The sequence below is a fragment of the Peromyscus californicus genome, unplaced genomic scaffold (assembly GCF_007827085.1).
Source record: "Peromyscus californicus insignis strain IS unplaced genomic scaffold, ASM782708v3 Scaffold_1__1_contigs__length_55948999, whole genome shotgun sequence".
Taxonomy (NCBI): Eukaryota; Metazoa; Chordata; class Mammalia; order Rodentia; family Cricetidae; genus Peromyscus; species Peromyscus californicus.
In genome coordinates, this window is record NW_026294492.1 from 39,049,859 (window position 1) to 39,064,814 (window position 14,956).

Consider the following 14,956-nt stretch of genomic DNA (forward strand, 5'->3'; position numbering starts at 1 on the left):
GGGTATCATGGCTAATGTCTGTTTGTAATGTAGTACCTGGGAAACTGAGGCAGGAGGGTCGCTGAGAGTTGCAGGTCAGTCTGGGATACAATAAAACAAACACATACGTGGTTCTCATTGAGGACTTTGAAGGAAGCCTGTGGACTTGGATATGCTGTTAAAGAAAACGTATAATGAACACATGCTGACAGTAGTGTATGTGCTTAAATGTTCAAATTTATGAGGCATGTTGCATGGGTGAGGTTGTTTCTTTAGTTTTTTGCTTTTGGAATGTCACAGGATCAGGGAATCTGTTTTCTTGATGCCTCACTCAATCAAAACGGAAGGATTTGGTGATAGACTGTAGGGTTAGAGGCATTTGCAAAGCAATACTGATTTAAAGAAACAGAAACCAGCACAGGCAGAATGTTCTGATTCTTGAGAACACACTTGGTTAGCATGGGGACTGATGTTTTTTTCCGTGTTAAGAGCAATGGCTTTACTTTTCCCTTGGAAGGAAAGGAAAGGGTGGGTCGGAGGCCAAAAAGGGAAAGCAAGACGTGAGGACAGTTACAGCCCTGAGCTGGAGCAAAATCCAACCAAACCAGGCAGAGCACAAAGACGGTATGAAACCAGTAGAAGTCACCACCTGCAGGGCCCATCTGAAGCTCTCCTGGGCTGGAGAGAAGCCGGTAGCTGCCGTCCACTGATGGGCCCTGGTCCTTGGATGAGTTCGACATTGGGATGTAAACGCTGGTGTGGAGCATGAGAAGACTTCTCTGAAATTGATGGAGAGAAGGCTGGGCAGGGAGCCTTGCTTTTGGTCATGTGGCAGGGAGGTGAATGCATTGGGCTCTGTTCCCTGTCTTGCTTCAAGGAAGAAGCCCGTCTGCACTGCAGGTGATTCGATTCTGTAGACAACAACAGAGAGAAGGAACAGATGGGCAGGCGAACTTTATGAAGCTGGTCATACCACACCGTCTTTATCCTTGGGCTTCCCAGGGAATAAGCCAACACATTCACTGTTTTGCTTAAGCTAGTTGGGGTTGAATCCCTGTCACCTGTAACCCCAAATCCTCCCCTCCCCTATGAGCCTTGGTGTGGGCTTTAAGACCTACTTTTCCTACCTTTGGGAGGGAAATAGGTTTTCTCAGTTTTTATCTCTGCTGTGGGACTCATCCCCAGGGAATTGTCCCTCATCTTCTTAGCAGTATTTCTCTTTAGGCCTCTGGGAGGTTGAGTGGGTGAGTTAATGAATGCGTGAATGAATAAGGAAACAGAGGCAGTGGTAAGGACGATGTTATCCTGTTTTAGGGAAGCTACATTAAAAAAAAAAATCACCAAACATTCTCTTAATTTTGCATAAGGCTTTCTAACAAAGTATTAGATAAAGTCAACAAGGAAAGAAGAAGATGCCAGAATGTTGATAAAAGTCAAACAGGTAAACAGGATTTGAGTTTTTAAAATTTGATGCAGACTCAAAATGTGGACCCCAGGATATGGTTCTCTGCTTGCTAATTGACAGTATTTAGGGAAAAGGCACCCAAACTCAAGAAGTTTGGGAAATTTTAGTTAAAAAAGTTAAATAAGTTTTGTTAACTGTGGAATTTCTTGGTTCTGGATATCTAAAAAGCATATGCAGAGGGAAGGATGATATTCCAAGACCCTGGAAGAATTGAGACACTGAGAAAATGGACTTACTCAGATTTTTAAAAAAAACCCTTGATTTTATGGCAGAGAACCCTTCTACTGGCCTGGAAGGTGGCTGCCTAGGCATCCATGAGGTACACCAGTGTGTGGACTTGGTGCCCACAGGAACTTCCTTTGGGCCCTTTTTCCTTCCATTCCTCAAGGTGGGCGTATTCCGTCATTATGTAATGTTTTAGCTTGTCCTTTCCAGGCTCACTTTTGAAAATGTTTAAAATACACATCAGAATGGAAGCAATTGGAGCCAATGTTATTTTCTTTCTTCCTTCCTCCCTCTCTTCCTTCCTTCCTTCCTTCCTTCCTTCCTTCCTTCCTTCCTTCCTTCCTTCCTTCCTTCCTTTCTTTCTTTCTTTCCCGAGACAGGGTTTCTCTCTGTAGCTTTGGAGCCTGTCCTGGATCTCGCTCTGTAGCCCAGGCTGGCCTCGAACTCACAGAGATCCTCCTGGCTCTGCCTCCCGAGTGCTGGGATTTAAGGCGTGCGCCACCACTGCCCAGCGTTGGTGATATTTTCATGTGAATGATCTACTTTCCGAGGACCTGTCAGTTGTGGGAGGCCACTGGAGTTGGCCCCAGGGGAAAGGAGCCATCTCTACTACAAGCTTCATCTCATCACTGAGGCATCAGAAGGCTCTGCTGACAGCACGCTCAGGTGGATTCAGAACAAAATTTAGGGGAAATGGAAAAAAACTTTGTTTCTCCCGGCTGCTGAGCAGGATGTGGCAGCCCTTTCCCTTTCCCCTCACCTTCTTCTTCTTCTTCTTCTTCTTCTTCTTCTTCTTCTTCTTCTTCTTCTTCTTCTTCTTCTTCTTCTTCTTCTTCTTCTTCTTCTTCTTCTTCTCATCTTCTTCTCATCTTCTTAGGGGTTGCTTGCTTCATGCCAGCACTATCAGAGATGTACCATCTCTCTGCCTGCTGCTGCTAAAATTGATCGCTTTGACTTATGTTTTCTGGACATCTTGTGCAGGGTAGACAAAGAGGCCCCCTGTTTCCTGGGGTTTGCAAAGCTTTTTTTTTTTTCATCAAAAGGAGGACCCTTCAATGAGTTGAAAATAGCACATGGTACTGTGCTGTGGACTCCAGGCTGACTGGTTGCAAGCAGAATGCTTGGATTCTCAGCAAAAGGGAATTCAGTGGAAACTTCTTCTTCTTGGCAACAGGGCTGAGAGTGTCCATGAAGGACAGAAGTGACCAGGGATGCTGTGTGGCTATGCAGAGCTGAGGTGACTTGTGTCTGGGAAGAGAACTAGGAGGCAGCATATGAAGCACACTGATCAGAGCAGAAGAAACATTGAAGTGAGGGGAAGGACCTTGAGAATCCATCCGTGGTCCTCATCAGCAAGGAACCTGACACTTCATCCATGGTCATCATCAGCCTTTAACAATCACTGTGGGAAAGTTCCTTGAGTTCTTGAGTTGGGGGTACCCACTGTGAAAAATCTACATCTGTACATTTGGCATCCATTTTGGAGATGTAGACCCTAAATGTCTCAGATGACTTTTGAGGGTGGGTGGGAAGATGTCACCTTCTACAAAATACTTTATTAGAGTGGTATGAAGAGCCCATGGAGAAGGGAAACAGACTGAAGACAGCATCCAGAGACCTACAAAGGGGAGCGAGGCATGCTCCAGGTCAGGGACACAGACCATCCACTTCAGTAACAACTAAAACAGTAGACAAAACCCAAGGGCAAGTTCATTCCACTCTGAATGAAAGATGTGAAAGTTAAAAAAAATGTATATGACTTTCCTCCTAAACTAGCCAGGAGAGAAGTCATGGGAAGGAAACCCAAGGGTCAAGAAATAATTGCAAAGCCAATTTGCTAGTGCATGTAAAATGACTGACGTCTTTTGGAAAGCAGCATGGTAATTTCCACTGAGAGTTAGAAGTTATGCATACATCCTTCAGCCAAGGGATTCCAGAGTTGAGGGCTTTCTAGAGAAAATATTTGATCTATACAGACTTTCAACTAATAGAGATGTATTCAGCCCCACACATTCTGCTCCTCTGGTAAAGCCCTAAGACTTTTTGGACCCTCTAGTAAAATTAGCTCAATGCTTATCAGCATTCTGTTCTGTTGGCCTTTAGGTTGTGTTCCTACAGCGACAGCTGTTACATCTACTTACAACATCTGTTAAGACTATTTCACCTGCAGTGTGTAACACTCTGGGTCCTTCAAGGAGCATGTGCCAAGATGACTTCAAATATATACAGGAGTTTGTTAGGGAAAAAAGGAAAGGAAGCCAAAAATGGTGGCTTCAGGCTGAGAGGAGAATGAAGGACCGAGGGAAGGAATGCTGGGGGAACCTCCTAGCCCACAGCGAAGAAGTCTAAAGAGAGTTCAAGGGGCTGGCAGGAGTCCCCGAGGCAAACCTAGCTCTGGAGGAATTCTGTGCCCCCTGAGGGCTGCCCTGCCTGCTTTTCTGAACTGCAGCCATCAGATCAAAGAATGCCATTAGCAGATGGAAAGAGGCACAGAGGGAGAGACAGACAATTTCACAGCCTGACCCAAATGATGCCAGGGGAAGGGATTGAGTCCCCTGAGAGGCCTGGTGCAGTATGCAGGGGCTCCACTCCCTCAGAGATCCAAGGCGGTCCCAGGGTGTGGCGGCTAGGTGACTTTTGGCTGTAAGAAGCAGGACTTCCACTGTTGGGGTTTCCATAGACAGCGTCCAGGGGGCAGGCAGTTTAAGGCCAGTGTTACAGCAATGCTGTTCTGTCAGGTACGCAGGATGCTGCCATCCTTCTGATCCACCTTGAATGAGCAAGTGAATAAATGAATGGACCAGAGCCTTGAGTGGCGGCACATGCCGTTAGTTCCAGCACTCCAGAGTCCGGGGCAGGGACAGGAGCAGAGGCAGAGGCAGAGACAGATTGATCATTGTGAGTTCAAGTCCCCCCTGGTTTGCACATCGAGTGACAGGCCAGCCAGAATTACATGGTGAGACCCTGTCTCAAAAGCAAGTGAGCAAACCAACAAACCAACAACCTGGTAGAAGGTAACCGACTTTCCTGTGGAAGGCAACGTGAGTGCCCAAACCCTGTAGCAATTTTGCTGAGTAAGCTGCTGTGTTAACAATTTGAATATCTTATCACTTTAAAATATGTAAATGAGCTAGGATATGAACCACATGTAGGTTATGTAATGTTAAGTAAAATAAAACTTTAAGGTAATGTGGGGATATTAATAGCAGTTATGAAAAATTTATATCTGCATAATATAAAAGGAAGGAGAGGCCGTGGTGTTCCGACACTAGTTTAAGTTTTATGGGAAGGGACTTTTTTTTTTCCTTTTTGATGATTCTGTTTATTGTTCACTATCAAGTTGTTAAAATACATAATCACAAAATTTAAAGGCCTGTATGGAACATTTCTTGAGATCTAAAGGAGAAGGGAACTTCAAAAATGCAATCCTTGGTTATTAAAATATTGTTGCCTTGTAAGCACATACACACACTCACATCGATTCTCTCTCTGTCTCTGTCTCTGTCTCTCTCACACACAGATGGTCATAAAATCCTGATAACTAAGGTTCCAAATGTTGGCATTCAGGTCTCTTGTGTGAATTTGCTTTTGGGTACTCACCCTTCATGGAGGACTAATTTAGATTTCTTAGGGCTGGAAGGGGGCTGGACCATGTGCTGTCATCTGTGTGGGTCATAAAAGCCCCTTTGCCAAGCCTCTCTCTTCCCCTTGTTCAAGGAGAGGCTTTGTGTCAACAATATCGCCTTTCTAAAGAAGGGCATTAGCCTCTGGGAGGACAAGGGTATAGAGAAGGGAGGCTGCGATACTGTAGCCTTGCTTCTTTAACAGGTTGAGGTTCAAATGACTGTCTGTCCATCAGCCTCTCTCTTTCGTGCTGAAAGGAATCCAGGGCTGGATGTTGACCTCTGGTTTGTCTTCCAGTCCAGTATCAGTGATGCCAAGTCATTTCAGAGAAGCAAAGTCCTCCCATTTTTAAGTATCAGAAAAGAATATTCTTCAACACACCTTACTCATATTCTTTGTCTCACAAGACTCGACCTGGAATGCCCCCTCAAGCTGAACATCCTCAGTTCCTCACGGTTGCAGCCTGTCTCTTGTTAGATTGCCATCAGAAAGGAAGAAGAACATTCCCTTCTGGCCCTCCAGAGTTTTTCCATGGCAGTTATAGCTGGGCCAGGGAACATCACTGAGGCTTCCTACCCATGGACTCAGAGCTCAAGCCATGTGTGTCGAGGTCTATGGCCCAGTAGCATAACTCTCTCTTAGGTCTAAGTTTCCACATAGTGAGGAGGCACCTCGCCTCACCGCCGCTCACCTCACACAGGCTTTGGAAAGTCCCACTGAGATAGTGCAAATGACTGTCCTCTGAGAAATGAGTAGATATAGGAATACTTCTCACCTTTCTCTGTGAGTCTGGCTTTGCTATTACTTAACTCTTCCCTCCCAGAGCACGGGCTGTGCCCCTCTCTGTATAGACACAGGTTCTCAACTGGATTTTTTGTTTTTGTTTTTGTTTTTTTTTTTTGAGTGTCTGGCATCATCTTTGGCTGTCACTGGTGATGCTATTGGTAACAGCAGGTAGAGACCAGGTACCTTACAATGCACTGCCCCCTGCCCTCAATGCCGAAATGTCAATAACCTTGAGGCTGTGACTTCCAACGTATGCTCAAGCTCAGCGGACGCGATACTCTTTCTACCATTTAAAAAGCTGTATCAGGTATAAAGGCGTAGCTGCTCTGCAGTGAGAAGCAGTACCGTTTGATGAAGTCTGACATTTGCACATGTGAAGTCATTCCTACAACTGAGAAAATCAACGTGCCCATTGCTCAGAGGCAGGCAGCTCTCTGGTGAGTTCAAGGTCAGCCTGGTCTACAGGGTGAGTTCCAGGACACAGCCAGGGCTACACAGAGAGACCTTGTCTCAAACAAAAAAACAAACAAACAAAACATTCTTTGCCCTTCTGTCACTTAGCCTTACTGTTCCTCTTTCCACTCACCCCGTCCCCATCCACAGTCAACCAGCGAGCGGTTTTCTGTCTCCCTGGATTTGTTTGCATCATTTTGGACATGTGCTCTTCGTTGTTTGGTTTCTTACACTCAGCATGATCCTTCTGAGGTTTATCCATGTCATTGGCAAACGGATTCTTGAAATATGCTTGAGATAAGCTACGGTAAAGAACAAAGGGTTATGACCTCTGAGTTCTGGGGCCATCACTGGGCATTTTTGATAATGTTACTTCCTGGATGAGATACGTCAGTTAGCTCGTCCATGTTTTTGTTTGAATTTTATTTTGTTTCCACAGTCACTTTCTTTATCATGGTCCTGATTATCTGTCTCAGTGGTTTCTCACTAGGAAACTCCGAGCCTCGGCTTCTGTTCACTCATACAGGTCTAGTGTGTGTGTGTGTGTGTGTGTGTGTGTGTGTGTGTGTGTGTGTGTGTGTGTGTGTGTGAGAGAGAGAGAGAGAGAGAGAGAGAGAGAGAGAGAGAGAGAGAGAGAGAGAGTTCATTTCTTGGTGTGTCAGTTTGGAAAATGATGCTTAACAGAGTTGCTTTGTTTTTTAAAAAAGAAATCTTTATTTCTGTGTTTCCCTGTGGTCCACTGTTCCACAGAGAAATAAAGCAAAGCACTGTTCACATGCAATATATTTTTCTGAAACGCTACCTGGCTAAGGGTAAGTGTTGGATAGTGGGATGGCTCCCAGACTGGGGACTTTGTGAAGACATAAAAAGTTAACGAAGAGCTGAAATCACACATTATTAAGAGATTTATATGTGTTTTACTACGTAGTGAGCTTGAGAGTGTTTCTGGACAGCAATGATATATTGTTTGGGGCTACGATTCTTGAATAAACCTCAAACTGCTGCTTTCAAGGTAACTGGTAAAATATTTATCCCTAAGCCAACAGTTCTGTATCTCGTCTTATCTTAGTCACCCACCTCCCTGATCCTGTAGGGTACGGGCCGTTCTTTTCTCTCCCTGTGCGCTGTTCAGGGCTGCTTATTACTTATTTAATGCTTTTATTCCTTTTCTCCAGTTGTCTGGCGGCATCTGACTGCTAAGTGCTTCGTGTTCCCTTTAAGTTCCAGGTGTTAACTCATGGGGCTGAGGATGTTCTCTTCCCCTCCCCCCTGCCAGCCCTTGGTAAGGCTCTGGTCTGTGATGGCACTGGCCATTTTGCCTACTGAGGATTCTATCCTTTTTTTTTTTTTTTTAAATTTTGCTTTTTCCTTTTGGTAGGAAGGCTTCTGTCCCTTCTTTAGTGTGTTTAGTTGTCTTATCGTTCAAAATGCCCCTTGGCCTTAGCCTACCCTACAGAGTAGGTGGGGTGCTCAATCCCAGAATTAGACCCCTCAGGTTTTCTCCTGGGAGTCGTGTCTGGTGGGATGACTTGCAGACCGAGGTGGCTGGGGAGGAATGAATTCATCTTTTTTCTGTGAGATCCTGATTTAATTTGTAGAACTGAGCTTTTCTTGTCCTTCTTGAGGATGGATTGTTTAACTCTTGCTTTAATAAAAAACATTACTCAGAGTTCTGCCCTCCCAACAAATTATTTTGTCTATATATTACTTCAGACATTTTCAGTCATTTGTAGGCAAAGAAAAGACCCCAGTGGCTGTGACAGTCTCTGCTTGTCTCCCCTACAACACGGTCACTGTGTTCTCTGCTCCATTGTCCCAAAGTGGAAAGGACAGTTTCTCTTCTAGGCAAACAAAGGGACTTCTCACCTGTAGCTCCAGCAATAGGCTGCTGTAGCTCACGTGACATTGGTGTATCCCTTGGCTATTGAGACCCAGCAAGGCTACTGAGAACAATGGGTGGAGAGGAAAAGCCATCTTCTCAGGGGTCTAATGTGGCACTGGGGCTGGGCTGGGCGGAGGCAGTGAGAAAGCCTGGCCGAGATTTGGATATAGCAGCATGAAAACCCCTTGCCTAGCACAGCAGCAAGATTTTAGAGAGGTGATGGAGGAATTTAGATCCCCATGTTCCAGGGACAAAACCTCCTTTTCTTGGAGCAGAGTGACATTGGACATCAAGGCATCACCATGGGCTGGGACAACGACGCTGTCAGCAGCGACCATGATAGAGAAGAGGGGTCTACTCCTAACATTTCGGAGGTCTCTTGCATTCTGGGGAGACTCTGAGTGAAAAAGTGACCCAAGCAATGGCCAAGACTAAAGACTCTTGTGAGCCTGGAACTCAAGTGGAAATTCATTTAATTTAATGAAAATAAGCAATATTTTCTTTTGTGTGCCTCACAATGCACTTGAGGTAATTCTCAGCCATGAAAGTAATGAATCTGCTGGGTGTCAATTCTACTCCAAACATGAGCAAGACCCTTTGTGGGGAAGGCAGGGACCCAGATGGCCCTGCTCTAGTCTTCAGAACTGGGCCTTGTGTGTGTGAGAAGACCCAAAGAGCTGGGAGTCAGTTTAGAGCCTTATATGACATAACCACCAGCCTGTCAACAGCTGAAGAGCCACCATTTGAACCCAACTGGGAAATGAGTGGTCTGGTCCCTAAGCAGGGAAGTGGAAGAAAAGAGAAACGAGAAACAATTTCATGTCTTTTCTTCCTCTGAAGCTGAGTCTGTGGGTCTGACAGTTTTGGAAAAGGAAGCTCGTTCCTGGAGTTCATCATGTCCCATGAGCCTGTGCTTTGCCATTCCGAGGAGTCTCAAGGTCCCTCTTGCAGAGGAGGGGGTCAGTCCAACTGGAGTGCCCCGCGTAGATGAAGCAGACAGGAACAGGCCTCAAGGTGTCCTGTGCGCTTCCTTTCTGCTCTGTGTACAGTACTTACCTGTCCAAGTCAATGTCAAAAGAGCTTATGTTGCTTTTAAGCAATAAGACCCAGCAGGCAGGGGATTGCTCGGGGATTAGGGGATGGAAGAGTGACTTTGTGTGTCAGAGTCAGGGGCCTCTGCTGCTGTGCAGCATGAAGCTTTGGAAGTTTGGCTTTAAAAAGACTCCGAAGTTAGGCCCAACTCCGAGTTCTTGGTCACCGTGAGAGGGGCTGAAGTTCCTTAGAGGACGGAGGACGAACAGACATGGAAGGAATCTGAGTCGTCAGAATCTGGAGTAAGACCTTAGAATTCTCGGAAAAGATATACTGTGCTTTGGAGCTGGTTTCACTGTCTTCTTTTTCATGGTGAATGACCCAAAGATCCGAATATCCTACATTAATGCACCAACAAGGGCATCACTTGGCAAAAAGGGCTCTTGCCTTTGTAAGAATCTGTATGTCATCTATTTACAGGGCAATTGGGTTTTAATTTACAGGCAGAATTTGGCTTGTAGAGTACATGCTTTGGCCTTTTAAGGAGAAGGTCTGCTGCAAAGGGAATTCTTATTGTCTCACACTGTCCCCCTTTACCTCTCCTCCATCCGTCCATTCTCTCTCTGTGAGACCTGCAAAGGCCACATTTACATGGTTGCTTAACTGATATTGAAGAACTGAACTGACAATTCAAATTGCTGATGAGGTCCTGATATAAACAAGCAGGGTTCAGCCTGAAGTGAATTCTGGACTGGGTTGAGGAGACCTGAGTTCTGATCCAGATTTTGTTGTTATCTGATGCTGTGTTGTTTTCAATTAAGTGTCAGAACACCTTGCATTGGGTGGAACTAAGGATCGTCTGTCTGACTGTGTCTTCTTTTGATTTTATAGTTTGTCAACAATAACCCGAACTGACTAGTTTCTAGTCCCTCCATTTTCTGGACCTCTGTGTGTCCATCCAGAAAACACAGGAGAACCGACCTGCAGTGTGAATTAGGAACCTAGACGGGCTCTCGGAGAGTCCAGAAAGCAATGTCTATTGTCTCAAAGACTAAACTCAGTGACATCTCAGTATGGCAGGGCAAGCCTCAGCTAGGTTGTCTAACGCCAAGCCTCGGGCAATGAAACCCCAGGTGCCTGCCTTCTGCAGGACTCCCCCTCCTGTGGTCTGTAGTTGGGGAAAGCTGAGGCCGAAGACATCTGGAATTTGTCTTGGAGCTGTCTTGTGGTCTACCCCAACCTTTTTAAAAGGGAGATAAAGTCAGATGTCAAGCAAGCTCTCCACATCTGAGCTTCTTAAGTCCAAGGCTGTGCGGACTCCCTCTCCCAGATCTCTCCTTTGGTGTGCCCCTCCCCTTTTCTTCCCTCAACGTGTTTTTTTTTTTTTTTTAACAGCACACAAACCTCAAGGGCATGCTGTTAGATCTGACTGGAATCAGCTGTGTGTTTGCAGGCTTTATCTGAGGAAGAACCCTCAGGTCATTGTCATGGTAATTCTGATAATCCTGAAGTGTGCAGATGTGGCCATCCAGGGTTATCTGAGGGTGCCTCTCCTCCCGCCTCAGAACTTGGGGTGAGGAGTATTTACTTACGTCTCCCTCCCTCCTTTTTTTCCCTGTAATCTTTTTATGAAAACAAAAACAAAAACCGATCTTCAACATTTATTATCAAAATCCTCGGTTAAATAATATTTGTCAAAAACTTCATCTGTAGTTAAAAAAAAAGTACTTCAAGTCACCATAGGATTGGGCAAATAGTTCATTTCTGCATATCCTCTATCTTTGTATTCTCTGTGAGCCTATCTATTTATCCCCTCATCTCCTTATGGTACCAAGATCCAGAGGATGAGCTCTTCAAGCCCACAGACTTCCAATTATATCGGTGTCTCCTGTGCCCAGAACTATGCCTAGGCATGCCACAGGGATTCAACAATGTTTGCAGATGCATGAGGAGGGAGGCATAAGAGGGCAGAGAGGTGTACCAAGTGATTTCTAGTGGGTGGAGATGGAGTAGAGGTAAGTGAGTGGGTTAAAGAACGGGCTTCCAGCTCAGACAGTGGGAGAATGGATGGGAGTGGAGCTGAGGAAGAGGACGCCAAACTCGGGTGCTGGCCAGGGAGGGGTATTGTGTACAGAATGGCTCCTGTGAAGATCAGTTCCGGGAAAAATATGTGTGATCTAGGCTTGTGCGAGCTTGGAGTCAGGATGACCAGGGGAAGAGTGTAAACCCATCTCCTTCAAAGGGTACCGCAAGAAGAAATCTCTAGGGAAGCCTCAGGAAGACTGATTATTTATTGTGGATCCATTCACCTGGTAGGGTGTCTAGTCCAGCAGAAATCTGAATGCTTAAAGAACTGTGTGCCAACTTATACACATATACTTATGACCACAATGTTCTTAAGAGTTAAAAACCAGAAACCACCCATGTGCCCATCCACTGATGAATGTATAAGCAGTTATATAATGTGGTATATCTATGAAATGGAATAACACTGGGCAATAAATCTTGAATACATTATGTTTAGGGAGTCATGAGAGGTCTACGTGAAATTATTCTGTCCATAGTGATGTTCGAGACAGGCAAATCTATATATACATAGAGAGAAGCCAGTGGCTGAGGAGGGGAGAAACAGAGAGTGTGCCATGGGGTTTCTTTTTGAGGTGATAAAAATGTTTTACAGTTGCATAGCCGTGAGATATATGATGGTGAATACACTACAACTCATCAAATTATACACTCCAAAAATGTGGATTTTGTGGCAGAATCATGTCTCAGTAAAGCTGTTACTAAAAATAAAAGTCACCTTCCTGACATAAGGGTTGAAGTGTCTCCTGGCCTTTGAAGGACCACAAGGAATACGGATGAGCCAATGGACCCTTTAAGCAGATTGTCCATGTCAGTAAATAATAACATGTGTGTGTAAGCTACAGGTCTGCGGGCAGCCATCTTGTTTTCATTTCTGTTACTCTAAATGTAGGCTGAATAGCCTGGGCACCCACAAGCTGCTGTTCCCTCCATATCCACTCTATGTCTTAGTTTCCTTACCTGAAAGTGGAAATACCATAAGTATCAACCCTATATGATTTTAGATGAGATGTGTATGGAGCATGCAAACACTGCCTAGCCTGACCCTTCAACTGCAGCTGTTGTTATAATTAACAGTGACTATGGTACAAGTGCTCCATCCCTGACCTGTGTGACTGTGTGTGTGTGTGTGTGTGTGTGTGTGTGTGTGTGTGTGTGTGTATGTATTCATGTGTGTGTAGGTACATGTACGTATGTCTCTGTGTACATATAGAAAGCCAGAGGAAAACCGAGGATCATTCCTTGGGTGCTGTCCACCTTGTTTATTGAGATAGGGTGTCTCAGTAGCCTGGAACTCACCAGGTAGACGAACTTAGCTGAGTAGTGAGACTCAGAGCTTGCTTGTATCCACATCCCTATTGCTGGGATTACAAGCACGTGCTATCACATCTGTTTGTGTGTGTGTGTGTGTGTGTGTGTGTGTGTGTGTGTGTGTGTGTGTGTGTTTTAAAATGTGGTTCTGGGGATTGAACTCAGGTCCTCGTACTTGAATGCCAACTACTTTACCAACTGAGATCTTCACAGCCCTGGTTCTTGACTTATGAGACACAATCTCGCATATCCCATACTGGCCACAAACTTGCTGTGTAGCTGAAGCTGACCTTGAACTACTAATTCTCCATTCTCTACCTCCCAAGAGCTGGTGTTGCAGGCAATACTACATCCAGCTTCCTGGTGTTTATCTGACTTTAGGTCCAGTTCATTTGGAGAGTACAGTAAGTGACTTCCTAGCCTGGGGATTCAAGTAAGAAACCTAGCGAAAGAGTAGGAAAATGTGTTGACAAGTTGGTGTGGATGTACATAGAGAAGGAGCTCTTGCATTTGCATTTTTTTTTTTTTTTTTTTTTTTTTTTGGTTTTTCGAGACAGGGTTTCTCTGTGTAGCTTTGCGCCTTTCCTGGAACTCACTTGGTAGTCCAGGCTGGCCTCGAACTCACAGAGATCCGCCTGGCTCTGCCTCCCGAGTGCTGGGATTAAAGGCGTGAGCCACCACCGCCCGGCTGCATTTGCATTTTATTTGGTTTCTCCAGTGAAGAAAATGCTAATGAGGATGATTAAATGGTGGTGTTTAATCCTGCAACTTAGAGGGAAAAGAAGTCATTAGCAAATGGATTATTATTATTAATACTCAAGGTAATCAGGCTCTTTATCGAGACTGATTAAAAGTAAATGTCCAAACGAAAACACCAGGTTTGAATTAATGAAAGCTGGAGTCCCACACATTTGAGATGATGGTTTGTGGAGCCACAATAAGATTAAAGCAATTAGGTTATTGGCGATATTTGAACAGGTGCGCCTGGTGTACTTTGTCTTTGTCTCTTTAAGGGAGAACAGGAAACAGAGATTTGCTTGCCAGATACCTCAGTAAAGACATTATTCTTTTTTTCATTGAGATACTTATAGTTTCATTCAAAAACCCTTCTCCCGTGGCTGTGGGATTACCACAATTATCACAAGACCTGACGGAAATGCCGCAGTGAAGAGACTCCTTCGAGCCCGGTGTTTGCCTGTCACTCTTGTTCTCCCTGCTCTTTTATGATTAAAAAGTTAACACCCCAACCTGCACAGGACAGACACTAGGCAGTTACTACAGATGCTGGCAGAATAGAAGTGTTCTGCTTCGTTCATGACCGATTTCCCCCAACACTCTCTCCCCGCATCTTGTCTACAGAGATCGCTTATGCCACCATCTCAACATGCTGCCCTTGGGTCACTTGCTAAAACATCAAATAATGAGAATAAGAGATAGAAACTGGCCAGTTGGGGCCAGATCCCCACGGAGCAGTTCTGAGGATGTCCTTGCTGGAGGCTGGGGAACCAAAAGAGAGTTTCTGATTCCTGTTCCTTTGCTGTTTCTTAGGTGAGTTCTTCTCCTTGAGGCTACAGGTAACCACTTGACTGAACTGAAGAGGAGGCCCCGGAACACCTTGTGGTTGGCACAAAGGGGACCACCTAGCTCATCCCTCTCCTTTCAGATCTCACCCCAGTTTCTCCCATATGGTCTCTAAAAAGCTTTCAGACCAGCAAATCAATGATACTCTATTTCCCTGAACACCCTCCTGTTATATCTCCGCTTCCTCTCTCTGTCTCCCTGTCTCTGTCTGTCTGTCTCTCTCTCTCCTACTCACCTATAAGTCTATAATGATCCTCCCTCTATAATTCACTATGCCTCCCATGAATTTCATTTGTCAAATTCTCCAGACAAGAAGCACTGGATGGAACGGACTTGATGGTGGCTGAGTTTCTCAGGACCGTGGGTCCCCAAGCCAAGCTCACCAAGAGCTGAGAAAGATGCTATTATTTGAAATGACAACCCCATATTGCCACATCAAAACCTTTCTGTGTTGGCATGTTTCTGTGTTAAGAAATATGTATTCCTCAGAAAATTAAGTATCTGCGAGTTGACTAGTACTTGTGTTAGTCACT